Source organism: Sminthopsis crassicaudata, chromosome 4 (assembly GCF_048593235.1).
Source record: "Sminthopsis crassicaudata isolate SCR6 chromosome 4, ASM4859323v1, whole genome shotgun sequence".
NCBI lineage: Eukaryota > Metazoa > Chordata > Mammalia > Dasyuromorphia > Dasyuridae > Sminthopsis > Sminthopsis crassicaudata.
The window spans coordinates 403,224,240-403,236,567 of NC_133620.1; the positions used below are offsets into that span (position 1 = coordinate 403,224,240).

The window sequence follows — 12,328 nt, forward strand, 5'->3', positions numbered from 1 at the left end:
TTATGAGGATTGTGTGGAATTACCCAAGTGAAGACATTTTCATGGGAATATAGCCTTAAACTAAACTTTAATTGTGACTTGAGACTTTAAAATAACAAATAGAGCTATAGATAAAAGTTGCTGGTGTTTGTCCCCTCCAGTTTTCCCACAACCTCTTAATTAGCATTTAAGTACTTTTTTTAAAGGTGATAATGGCTTTGGATTGTCTTATCTGAGGATATCTGCTTATATAGCAGTTCTCTAGGGAAAATTAAATTAAGAATTAAAATTATTGACTTGCATCCTTTTGTTTCTAGATTAGATTTCTGAGATTAGGCCTGGACTTCCCCAAACAATGAGAGAAAAGGCTGGCCAGAGTGAGGGGGGGGCTTTGGGGGCTTCTTTGTTCAGGGACCTATTTAATATTGTGTTTCACAATTTATAATTTGCACTTCTTTGCTGACAAACACCTTGCAGATAGAAAATGCTCTTTCTATTGAGATCATAATAAACCAACCCTTTTTGCTTTTTCTTACTCTAAGAATCTGTGATTATTTTTGTGGATAATACTGTCCTACACAGAATCAAATGAGGCACTTCACGCAATGTCTAGCTAAATGCCAAGGGGGGGGGGGGGGGGGGAAGCAGACACCTAATGGGACTGAGATGGGCCCTGCCCAAAACTGACAAAAATTGCTATATGTCATCTCCATTTATGCATTCTGGTTTATGAGACATATCAGTGCATCTCAGGGCCTAGAGCTTTCATGCATCTTACTGATCATGCCTTGGAGGCTGGACTCTCAATGATTAAGGAACATTGTGTTTTTGGGAGGTGAAGAGGAACTATGACTGAATGAGAACATGACTCCTTGCTCCCTGGGGACTGCTCCTACTGTTACATGCTAGACCACTGCTTACCAGTCACTCCATCAATAAACCTTTATTAAGTGTCAGGCCCTGGGCTAAGTACAGGAGATACAGAGAAAGGTCAGAGAGTCCCAGCTCTGCAGAAGCTAAATCAGGCTGCTCTCTAGCACTTAACACAAGCCAAGCCCATCTTCTCTGTGTGGGATCTAGGATACCAAGTTCTGAAGTTGTTGTTGTGGCTACCATTGTTTAGCCTTTGTTCTTGAAAAGTCCCATTGTTGAAGTTGGAAAAGCAGGAACCCCAAAGTATTGAGGTTCACAGGCCAATGTCACAGGGTGTCTCAGAAGAATTTGCAGGTTTGAACTCATTTCCTAATCAAAGGTCAAAGTTTATGGTAATTGTAATATCATTACAAGCGGTCTAAATTCAGAAAGAATTTAGCAAAGAAGCAGAAGCAAAGGAACAAATTTATCTAGTTCTTCATGTTATAGATATGCTAATTTTATGGCCCAGAGGTAGGACCAAGAAGTGGTCTCTGGAATTTGGTTATCACTGACCAACAGACAGTAACACTTGTTTACAGACAGATTGTTATAACAATAGTATTTTTAAGTTGGGGGTGGGGGACTTGGGGATCAAAGATTCCAAGCCAGGACTTTAGAATCAGACAGATTGTTATTCTTAGATTGGGTGGCAGACTCTAAAGCCAGAAGATTTAGAATTACTGACTTATTGTTAGAACAGAAGCTCCTAAGGTCAGGGGACCTCGAAATCCTAGAAGCTATATTACATCACCATGACATCAGGGAGGGTATGCCATGACATGTGAGTGAGTTGGACTGAAGTAAGGGAGGGCTGTGCAAAGTCACCATCTCACTTTCTCCTTTGGAGCCACCTGGGCCCAGTGCAAGTTACAGATCAGAATGGCTGAAGATGGCCCTAGGTACAGTGGGAGACCATGACTGGTAAACTAAGGTTTCAGTTTACCTAAGGCAATGTCCAGTCAATGATTAAAGTTACATAAGATATGAAGCAGAGAATGGCTTCTCTTACCTATCTATATATATATTTATACACATATACATATATAATATACATAGTATATCATATTATACATATTATACACACACACACACAAACACACACACAGAGAAAGGGGAAGACCCTCAGGGTTTCTGGCCAAAACAGAAAGATGACATTCACTCTGAGTCAATCAGGACCCTAACAATGACAAGCCCTGAACAATGAGGAAAAGGAAGATGGAGGGGGAAGCCACTTAGGGCAGGAAGAAGGGAGGCACTGCCTTCACATACCCATACTGAAATGGCACACAGGTATGTCTTCTTGCCCCAACTCAATGGAAAGCTTCTCCCTCCTTGCCCCTCACTTCCAGAAGTCAGGAGAAAAAGTTGCTCCCTCTCCATTGTGAATTGTTCTCTCTTCCCCTAAAATAACACTCACTCTCTTGCCACTAATACAGAAGCGAAGACATCTGGAATTTACACATGCATCTAAATACCCTGCCCTAACCAAGTGAGCCTCATGAGGCCTCAGCGATAGCACTGCCTAGAGATGTGCCATCTGGTTGGAATGATTTGGTAATGGCAAAGAGTAAGAACAAGTTCGGCGAAGTTTGCAGCAGGTCCCATCTGTTCAGAGTTGCTCTTGTTCTAATCAGCTGAATGGCTCATTTCAGCTCCGGCTGTGCAGGCTCACACTCCAGGCTCTGGTGTGCCTTCGAAAGCCTGTAGACTGGGAGAAGAGAATGTCAGACTTTAGCCCCTCTGTCCTCTTCATTTTAGTTTCACCACATATCAAAAAAGGGCTCTGTATTTATGTTTCATTCGGGCAGAAATTCTGTGGGTTTTGCAAAAAAGAAAAATAAATAATAAGCTAATATTGTACCATCGACTTCTAAGAACATTTAAGAAATGTGCATACATACAATTTTAGAAGTGGTAGAGGGACTTAAAAATCCTTTTAGTCCCTTCATTTTACAGATGAGGCCCAAAGAACTGAAGTTTCTTGCCAACAAGGTCCCATTTGAACCCCAGTCTTCCAAATCCTAGTTCTGTGCTTCTTAGACTACACCTGGTAACCTCATATATTCTTCTGTGTGTGTTTTGCAAGTACATGAGTCCTCCCATTCTCCCCTATAAGAAAGATTTTAAAAAGAAGAATTTAAAGCATTTTGGCAAAACCCAGCCCACACATGAACTGTGGATAAGAATATATACACCATGGAACAATTTACTTTCTATGTGAAATAATGTGATCAACAAGGTCATAATTCTTAATCGATTTCAGAAAATTCCAGAAACCTAGAGTCTGAGCCGGGAGGAGTGGAAAAGGGGGTGTCTTTGCCTTCAGCCTAACTACATAACTCCCAGAACATTAGTTTATGTGCATCATAACTGTAGCAAAGCAGGAATGATCCCCACAATAACTGTGGAGTCACTCACTTCCCATAAAAAACTCACTTGAGAACTAAAACAAAAAAAGAGCTACTAAAATATTAAAATGTAGGTTTTTCTCTTTGTTGACCTCAATGCACATTTGGAATTAACCTCTCCCTTCCTATCCCGACTATAGATATCTTAGTATCATGCCCTCAAACATTGTCTGGAGCCTACCCAGAGCCAGACATTTTAAGTATATGTGTATGCGTATATGTATTTGAATGTGTGTGTGTATATATATATATATGATGTTCATAATATGCAGACATATAATATAATAACAGAACTCATTATCTTTTCTCCCAAATCTTTCCCCCTCCTCCCCCCCAGCTTCCTTCTTTCTCTAGAAGGCAATATCATCCTCCCATTTCTCAGAAATCCAACCCAAAATACCAATCAAGTATACATTATCATAAATCAGAATTGAAGCAATGGATAGATGATTTTCAAAGAGGCAGGTGAGGAGAACTTTCTGATATTGTCATAGATTTCCACAGGCAGTAGTGGATTCCCTCTCATTGAAGAAGTGTCTCTGTCTTTTAGGGATGTTATAGAGTGATTCTTTATCAGGCATAGATTGAACTAAGTGGCCCTTCCAAACAGGCCCTTTGGAAGGGACTCTAGAATTTTGGAATCCTGTGAATACTACTCACATTTCCATAGTGTTTTATGGCTTATAGAACTTTCTTCATAATAAGCAATACTGTTCCCATCTTACAGATGAGGAACCTGAAGTTCAGGGTGGTTAATCATTTTGTCTAAAGTCATACAGTTTAAAAGTTGTGGAGTTGGACCTCAAATTGGGGTGACCCAAAGATCAATGTGAGCTCATGTCCCTCAAGTGCTCCTATAGCAAGTCTGTAGCACACGCCCTAATTCAACACGACTCCTATCCCCAAAACCCACCACTTCCTGACAGCCCACGGAGGACTACACAAGATGACTCAATATTCCAGGGGAAACAAGCCTGTTCAGTGAACAGCCTCTCTGATGCTAAGAAAGGCACATGAAATACCCACAGGATCTTACAAGGTACACATAGCTATAAGAACCAGGTTCTTGAGGTCTTGTGGTTTTGACATTCATGCTATAGGTGCCATCCAAGCTCTATGTTGCTATGTTGGCTGACCTCAGTGAGCTGAAGCAGTCAGGTGTACAGAGCCAATAACCAACAGATGGAAGGCATCCATCTATTGGTTCTCATAGCACCTGATGTCAGGTGAATGGGCAGACACTGTTCTTAGGTTCAGATTCACCCTATGAGCAGCTGTGGTCTTGTGGGTGGTCCACTGCTCCTGTGATAGCCAGGCAATCAATAATTCATGAAAACAGACACAAACACTCTAAGCTAGAACAGGCCTGCTGCGTTCTAACTGCATGGTTGTCTGAGCCCAAGTCATTGACATGTGCAATGAGAAGCCAGATACCTACTGTGATTTCAGTGGGATCTTCTAATCTACCTTGCCAAAAAAATCTCTTTCTATCTGCTCTCAGATAGAAGCTTTTTGCAGGAAGGCATCATAATAAAATGGAACAAATATTAGAATTGGAGCCAGAAGATTTGGACTGACATCGTAATTCTATCCCTTCCCACCTGTGTAACCTTGGGCAGGTCATCCTTTCTGGCAATAGGACTAGAAGACCCCAGGGGTTCCTCTTAGCTCTAAATCTATTGTCCTGATCTATGACTAGAGACAGATGATGGCTTTAAACTAAAAATGATCCTGGAAAAAGGCAACAAAGTGATGTAATCTCCAACTAAGGCATAAATGAATGAAGTCTTTTCCTGAGACCAAATTTTGACAGGGGAAGGAGATTATTCAGAACTTGAAAGAAAAGGGTAGTGCAAGGAGAGGGCAAGGCAGGTTAAACCATAAAGAGAAAGGAAGGGCACTAAAAGGAACATCTGAGGATATTGCCAACTTTACAACTCTGCTGAGGGTTGACAAAGCATTGAACAGTTAGGAGACCTGAATTTTTTGCCCTATTGTATTAGCACATAGCATCGTGGCCTTGATAGCCTCCCTCTTTCAGGATCTCCCTTTCCGGGGCAGCTAGGTGGTGCAGTGGATAGAGCACCAGCCTTGAATTCAGGAGGACCCGAGTTCAAATCTGATCTCAGACACTTAACACTTCCTAGTTGTGTGACCCTGGGCAAGTCACTTAACCCCAGCCTCAGGAAAAAAAAAAAAAAAGAAAAAGAAAAAAAAAAAGAATCTCCCTTTCCTTAAAAAAAAAAAAAAAGGAGATATGAAGAAAAATGCTATCTGCATTCAGAGAAAAAAAATGATAAATAGAAGTATATATAGGATAATTTACATATACATTTGTGTATATACAAATATATATGGATGTGTATGAATATACATATTTTATATATACATATATATTTTTAACCTAATGATAGCTATTTCTAGAGTAAAGGGAAAAGGAAGGAAAAAAGAAATTTACATAATAATTTTGTTATATATTTGAAAGGAATAGCAAATTATGCACAGCAGATTTGCATTTTCATGTACAATCATCTTTTTATTGAACTATGTCATGGAAATTCTTTATTCCATAAATTTAAAATAACATATTTTAAAATAAAAAGAAGAATCTTCCTTTCCTCATTTATAAAATAAGGAGGCCAGAAAGGATGACTCTAAAGCCCTTTAGGCAAGGGCTTTGTAATTAACATGGTTTGTGGGATAGATTATAGCTCTCAGAAATCATAGGTAGAGATGGAAGAGATCCAGTCCAGTCCCATCCTATTACAGAGGCAGCAGAGATCACATCGCCTTCCCTGGTACGTGTTTCCCCTTCTGGACAGGAATGATTACTTTGTGGACTGCAAAGTACTGGTGGTCAATCCCTGTTTAATCTAGTAAGTGTGTCCGGAGCAGAGCCTCTGAAGCAAGACAGTAAGATATCTCTTTGGCTCACAAGGACCACCGCTGGCAAGGGAGGCAGAACCTTCTGTGAAAAATACTCAAAGTGCCTGGAGGGTGAAGGAGGACAGAACCTGCTGCAGCTTTGCAAATAGCATGTTCTGCAGCACCAGTGGGAACCAGGCCAAAAAACATTTGAGACAGAGAGGTCCCTATCAGAGATTAAGAAGAGACAGCATCATTTGGTACTTTCAGGAAAGACTCTGAAAGCTATGAAAAGTGCAGATTTGTCTCCCCCTCCTGTTCGTTCTTTGCAAATCTGAGTTCAAGCTAGAGACAATAAAATAATGGAAGGCAGGAGGGAAAGAGAAAATCAAAGACCCTTTAGAGAAATTTCTTGCTAAATTCTGCCAGCTGCAAGAGTGGGCAGAAGGGACCCTGACAAATGACTCATCTTATGACACCGGATTCTTTGATGGTGTGGTACAGGCAATGTCTTGCAAACAGCATCTAATTATATCAACAATGTATCATTTGTAATTTGCCAAGGAAATAAAAGCCATTCAAATGACTTCCTTACATATACTTCATCTCTCCCACGGTTGATGTAATGTTAAAGGTAAACTTCCAAATGACAACTGAGTCCAAATGAAGACATTTAAAGGAATAGTTCTCTCTACCATAATTCTAAGTCCCTCCCCCCCCCTTTTTTTTCCTTTTGTATTTGGCATGTGATTTCATTGACGTAGGGTGAGGAGACTTATAGTCTCAGAAAGCTGCCTAGGGCATTGAGAACTTAAGTAACCTGCCCACAATCCCATTACCAGAACATGTCAAAGACCATGTCCCAGACCTTCTTGGCTCCAAGACCTTCTGGATTGTGATATTAGCTTTCTATACACAATGCCAAATTGTTTCTCCCTTAGCCCTCTTTCCAATAGCAATATTTACTCTTATCTTGCTGAGAAAGTGAGAGCAAGGCTCAGTTTTACATTTAAACACACACACACACACACACACACACACACACACACACACACACACACACATACACATCAAGCAAGGAAGCTAAGTAATGAAAATCTATAAAGTATTTTTCAATCTTCAAAGTCCTATAGAGAAAAAATTTGTCAACAGAATGACCACAGATGTGCTGCAGATGGTACTGCTTCCAATTGACCACAACTTCTCCTGAATTCTATGACAGCAACACAACTAATATTGAATAGTTCCCATCCAACAAATAAGGAAGATTTGTTACCTTACAATGATACCTTTATAGTGACAGTTTTTTCTCCTTTTAAAATTTTTTTATTGAAAAGCAAATTTGTCTTATTTTAAAGTAAATATTATTTTTCCTACTTGAAAAAATGAACAAAAGAGTAATGTTTATCAAACAGACCAGAAAGACTGTTTTCCCTACTCTTGCATAGTCAATATATCAGCTCATCACCTAACATGACACAAACTATGTGGTTCAGTATAATATTCTTCTTTAAAATGTAATATTCTCTGGGAACAGGTTTCTTGGGGGCTTCTGGGAGTAGCCTTCGTTTCAGTGTAGTGTAAATCTCCCCAAATGAAGCTCAGGAGTTAAAGTCCAAATCTTTTACTATCCCCTTCAAAGTCTTGTCTCCTTCCTGGGGCCCTGTTAGCTTTCTTAGAGGCCTATCTGTAGTCTTGGTTCCAAAAGCTTAAGCTGCCTTCTCTGGCTTCTGAATCTCCTCGATTGAATCCTGACTGAAGCTCTGAGAACTTCTAGTGAGCTTCTCCTTGCTGGCCCTAATAGCTCCTCCTTATATGTTCCACACTGAGTATACACCAATCATTACATCACTAGGAAAGCATTATTTGTTGTAGGATTAAATCAATGCTAAATTAGACTTAATCATTGTCTCCTCAATTCCACTCAATACCTTGTTTCAAGTTCTGGCCCATAATATCTCCTTGTAGGGTCAGATCAATCATACTGAACCATGCTAAATGAGATAACTATTGTCTCTATCCATTCCACTGACTTAGCACATTGTAAGAATCCTAACAGTTCAGTAGATAGAGCATTGGAACTAGAGTCAGAAAGACTTGATGTTCTCAGACTGATAAATTCTTTCCATTTACTTGCTGTATGGTCCTGGAAAAGTCACTTGGCATCAAGGTGGAATGGGGGAAAGTGATGGGCCTATGTTCAGGAAGATCTGAATCCAAACATAGCCTCAAGTTATGTGACTCTAGGCCAAATCTCTTAAACCACTAACTGCCTCAATTTCTTCCATTGTAAATTGGGCATAATAATAGCACTTATCTCCCAGGTTGTTGTGAGGATTAAAGAAAATCTTTGTAAACTGCTTAGTACAGTGTTTGACACATAATGGGTACTACATAAATGTTTATTCCCTTCTCCTACCAGTTCCAAAGGAATATCAGGCTTCTGAAATCTTCCTTTCCATTCCTCCCTCCTGTATTGTCTCCCTGAGAGTGCCAAATATCTCCCAGAATGCAATGGGGAGTCTCCTAAGATCACAACCCTCTGATACAGACATTTGTTGGAATAGAAGTGATATAAAAGTTGTGAAAAGTTATATCAACAGTAAACCAGAGCCTATCTGTGTTCAAAACACACTAGGAAGTTAAAATTGGCATGAAAAGACCAGAACATCAGTGGGCCAGAAGGGGACTGGCAGCATTAGGCATTCTGCCATAGGCCAGAGTTGTCAAAAGGTCTCTGTAACTAGAGATAGCTCCTGTCCTGCTCCCTAGGTCCAAATGAAACCATATGTTTCATTCCACCATAAGTTCTGATGAGGGAGCTGCCCGTTAGTGCCAGGAATTTGAGGGAATTGCCTTGGAAGCGTCCCTAGGATGCTGAGATCATAAACGATTCAAGTAAGTAGTAAGTTCAATCTCCATGGAATGACCTATTATTAGCTAATTATGAGTCATAATTATTATTACTGATGGGATAAGGGAGCCATAGACTAGAGAGAGCTCCCTGATTGGTGTACACTAGTTCAATTCAACCAAACAAGATCAAAGGTTTGATATTATCAGACAGGGTACAGGTCTTGTTCTCAAGAAACTGACAATCTAAAAGAAAGAAAGATATATATACAAGTGACTGTGAAATAGGGAGAGTGGGATATGTACAAAGGAGAGGATCAGGCCAAAAGAAATCTGAGTAGGGAGAGATCACTTTCACATGAGGGAGAGCAGAAGTAAGAAGGGAAAGGAAAGGAGAAAAAAAAATCTATTTTTGACAGGAAGGACTTCCCAAACAAAGAAATAGAGATAGGAGAAAAATAAAGGACAAAGAGAAGTTTGGCTATTTAGCTGGAATACCATATCATAAGGATATGAAACGGGAAATGTGTTTGGGAATTTTTAGAAGTTTATTGTATAGTCAAAGTTGTTGATGTCCCTTCTTTTCTGAGTCTTTGGAACCCGATTTGGTATTTTCTTGGCAAAGATAATGGAGTGGTTTGTCATTTTTTTTCTTCAACTCATTTTATAGATGAAAAAACTTGAGGCAAATTGGGTTAAGTGGCTTGCCTAGAATAATACTGCCAGTAAGTGTCTGAAATCTAATTCGAACTCAGGAAGATAAGTCTCCAGGTTCAGCACTCTTCCACCCCACTGTCTAGCTACCCAGGAGTAGTCAATGGGGAACTAGCTACTGAAGGCCAAGGAATGAAATAATCAAAGTGATGGATGTACCCGTAAGCTTATTAGTGCAGGATGAAGAATGGGTTTGAAAGAGGACAGATAGAAATCCTGATGAATAGAAAGAACATTATCTCTAACCATAAAGGATAAGCCTTTGGCATTTCACTCAGTAAACACTGTGATACTTATACTAAATACTAGAATACATATAATTTTTTAAATTAAATATTACAAGAGAAAAGGAGCAGGGAAAACATTGGGAGATCATAATATTTCAATTCAGTATCCTAAGGTCATCAGAATATGAAATAATAGACTCTAATATTCCCCATTCTTGTAAATTTTAATGATCATGCATCAGGTGGAATGTGAAGCTTTGGCTTCCATTAATCATGGAAAATACTTAGCAATTGACAGAGAGGCTTTTATCTGAGGACCTCTGAGTACTTCATAAACACTAATTAATAAAGTTTCCTGTCACCTCCTAAGAGGTAGGGAGTATTTTACAGATGGCTTAGCAGAGTCTCTAGAAAGTTAAGAGCCTTATCTAATATGCCTCTATGAGTTAGCAACTGTGCCAGGAATAGAAACCTAAGGATTTGGCACCCAACTCTCTGGCCAAACCACAGCTCTCATGATTCAGTTGATGGTAATGAAGCCACAGCATCTGTCATTCTGAGCCTTCTTAGGATATACTGTAATGATTGCTCTTATGGAGCAGCCACCCTTCCAACCCCACTCCCTCATTCTCACATCTAGCCTCAACTAAGAGCAAGCAGCCTACATAAATAAACAGAGGTCTTTTTCAGGAATGATCCTTCTGGTTTCTCCTCTCTAGGCCCCAAAATAATTCTTAAGTGCTGAATCTAAGGTCATATGAGACATCCCTCCTTTCCCCTTCTCCCCCTTTTTCCCCTCCCACAGAGTGTGAGATCATTTGGCAGTCAAAATACATGAACTACGACAGTCTCCCTAACCAAGCCAAATATCCAAGGATGAGTCCTTCATCAAGAATGACCTTCAGCCCTGGATTCTAGGTGCCATCAAAGACAGCTTTCCAGAAAAGACAGAGCGCAGAGTCAGTGCCCAAAGAAGCTATACTCACACACCAATCAGACATTTGGCACAATCACCACAGTGAGTCAAAAAGTCTGGCCATTGGGAAAACTAGGGAATGCATTAACTTTCTTCAATGCCTCCTTCTCACTCCTCAAATTACACTATCACTCTAAAGCCCTCATGAGAATCTGTACTTTCTTTGCTCCAAGTACAGCCCCCTTTCCCTCCCCCACTACTATCTAATCTTATTTCTGTTCTGTGTCCCTTTGGGATATCAAGTGGGGAAACACTCTCATAAACAAATCTATTGCTAAGGTATGATTGGATGACAAGGGCTAAATATGTTTCTCTTCCTAGGTATATTCACATTTCAACGAGGGAACTCTGGAGATAAAGTCTTAATCCAAAGGATTACAGTTATTGTACATACAAATGCCTTTGTCATGGTGGAATTGCAACTAGCGTGGTAGATCAGTAGGAAAATATTTGGGGACAACAGGCTTTTCTCTTAAGATACACTATTTTGGGAATACTTACATATAAGGCCAGTTATCTATACCAAATGATATCCACCACCTCCCATCCCTTATTCATATAAATTTTTAAAAAAATGAAATAAATATAGCTTCTTGTATTTCAAGGTAAAGGGCTGTACAATTTCAATATAATAAGATGAATGAAAGATAACTGGTATGAGAAAAGATCTGGAGATTTTAATGGATTATAAGTTCAATATAAGTGGGTAGTGTAATGTGGCATCCCCAAAAGTGAATGGGATCCTATATTCTCTAAAGACTAGCTAGGTAATGCTGGGGAGAGAGTACTGGGTCTAAAGTCAGGAAGACTCATCTCCATGAGTTCAAATCCTGCTTCAGACATTATCTGTGTGACACTGGGCAAATCATTTAGCCCTGCTTGCTCAGTTTCCTTATCTGTAAAATGGGCTGGAGAAAGAAATGGCAAACCACTCCAGTATATCAGCCAAGAAAATCCCAAATGGGATCAACCACAAAATGTTCTGGGATTGTTGGTCAAAGGAGTTCTCTGATCAACTTGATGAGCTTTTAGGAAGATGGTCCTTCATACCCCTCCCAGCTCTGATTCTGGCTCTTCAGACTTCCTTCTCCTCAATTTCCTACTTTTCCTCTTTGCCTTTTAGTTCCCTTTTATGTATTTATTGTCTTCAGTCTTTATAATGTCATCTTCTTAAGGGATGGGACTACACACACACACACACACACACACACACACACACACACACACACACACACACTTTGCTTATATTTGCATTTTGATCACCTAGCATATCTTCTTGTATCTGGAACACAGTAAGTGCTAATTCAGTTCTTATTGCCTTAAATATGTTAGGATCTTTAAGGGCATCTCCCTATGAAGAATGTGAATACCTTTTTGACAGGAATAATGAT

The 12,328-nt window shown here is 39.7% G+C and overlaps 1 long non-coding RNA gene across 3 annotated transcripts in view; it reads right to left on the reverse strand.

Annotated features, from left to right (window-relative positions):
* Positions 1–618: 618 nt before the first annotated feature.
* LOC141539620 (uncharacterized) overlaps positions 619–12,328 on the reverse strand; it is a 97,194-nt gene continuing 85,484 nt past the window's right edge. Inside the window, exons 3-4 of one of the 3 annotated variants that reach the window (XR_012481341.1) lie at positions 2,796–3,003; positions 619–2,602 (exon numbers count right to left, since the gene is read on the reverse strand). This is a non-coding gene — a long non-coding RNA (uncharacterized LOC141539620). Of the gene's footprint in view, positions 3,004–12,328 lie in introns of all 3 variants that reach the window. The other 2 variants (XR_012481342.1, XR_012481340.1) reach the window with 2 other exon arrangements.